The 1728-nt window shown below is 38.6% G+C and overlaps 1 protein-coding gene across 1 annotated transcript in view; it reads right to left on the bottom strand.

Annotated features, from left to right (window-relative positions):
* ptpn11a (protein tyrosine phosphatase non-receptor type 11a) overlaps nt 1-1728 on the bottom strand; it is a gene marked incomplete at its 5' end in the record, with an annotated part of 40832 nt that overhangs the window by 5388 nt on the left and 33716 nt on the right.

Genomic DNA, 1728 nt, shown 5'->3' with positions numbered 1-1728 from the left:
ATCTATCTATCTATCTATCTATCTATCTATCTATCTATCTATCTATCTATCTATCTATCTATCTATCTATCTATCTATCTATCTATCTATCTTAAAGCACTTTAAAAAAAGAAAAATCAACTGCACCAAAGTGCTGCACAGCAATCATAAAAAAATGAGTTTTCAGAATAGATTTGAAGTGTTCCAGACTGTGGCCAGATCTATTATTGAATGATAAGTTGTTCCACAAATTGAGAGCAGTGACAGCAAATGCCCGGTCTCCTCTGCTCTTCAGTCTGGTTCTGGGAATGTGTAAAAGCAGTTTATTATTTGACTGAAGTGTTCTAGAAGAATAGTCGTGCAGAAGATCCTGAAGATAAGCTGGGGACAAGACATTTATAGCTTTAAAGGGGACCTAATATGCAAAATTCACTTTTTTCAGTTTATTTTTTATTTTTTTAACATACATTTGGGTCTGCACTGCTTCTAAAAACAGTCCAAGCACACAAAAAAATGCACCCAGAGGTATTTTACTATAAGTAAATGTATTTTTCTGTCTTGGAATTACCTGCTTTTAAATACCTACTTGTGATATCACAAGTCGCACTCCAACCCACCCCAACCTGTCGTCGTATTGCGCCTCGCGCTCGTATTCCTAAACAAAAGCAGCTCTCTCCAGGTGGAAATTTGCTGTCAATCAATCCAAGAGTTAAGCCACGGGCAGAATTCAGCTGACAGCAAAATCATGAGCGTGCTGTACTCGCTTCTACCTGAAGCGAGGGGAGGATCTGAAGGGCTTGACACACGGGCAACGACAAACTACAGCGATTAACGGCTGTCATCGTAGCCGGGGTGAAACCCGACACACGGGACGCGATAGCGATCACAGCGTTGCGAATCGCGCTCTCATATCGCTTGTCTTCACGAAATTTGATTGGTTCTTGACTCTGAAGGTGGGTGTGCATTACGGACGTGTAAACTAAACAAATCTTGTGATGCTAATGATATTGAAAAACAAACACATCAAGATACAGTTTTATGAGGAAAAACTTACCATAAACTTCACCCTGGTGCCAATAAATTCCCACAAAGCTTTAGTAATCACTTGGTGAAAGTGTTAGCTAACTGCAGTGTGTAGCATACTCTCCTGAACAGGGTTTCTGTACCATCCTTATTCATGACAGTATTATTTAAGGGACCAGAAATCCATAATGCATTGCACAACAAAAAAACAACCACTGAGTTATACAAAGCAAGCGGTAAAAGTCAAACTAGCAAAACACGTACCATGGATGAGAGCAAGTAAAACTAACTAATAAAACTTATTGCAAACAGGCAGTTTATAAACATACTTTTTTGCGTTTATGGAAAGCCATTACCATATTTGCAGTGGTGGACACAGTTCCGCTAAAGCACTAATAGGGGAACTAATTTCCTGATTAGTGCTTTAGGGCTTTTGCTAATTTTAAAGGGATCCTTGATTAGTTGTAGCATTAGACTTTGTTTGATGTTTTAACTATAAAATAAAGACTGTGAAAACACTATAGGCTGTTTAGTTTTGTACTTTTTTAAAAACATTTTAACACAGACTGAGCCATTTTATTTACATGCAAAGCATTCTGGGTAAATGATGATGTGGATAGGTCATCGGCGTGAGCGAGCTATATCCACCCTGAAGGTTAATCTTGGACAATATCTGATGATCGACTCTTTTAAATGAAACCAGAGAGCGTTGACAGAGAGGAGAAG

This window comes from Austrofundulus limnaeus, unplaced genomic scaffold, assembly GCF_001266775.1.
Source record: "Austrofundulus limnaeus strain Quisiro unplaced genomic scaffold, Austrofundulus_limnaeus-1.0 Scaffold332, whole genome shotgun sequence".
NCBI lineage: Eukaryota > Metazoa > Chordata > Actinopteri > Cyprinodontiformes > Rivulidae > Austrofundulus > Austrofundulus limnaeus.
This window is presented reverse-complemented; position numbering and strand designations above follow the sequence as displayed.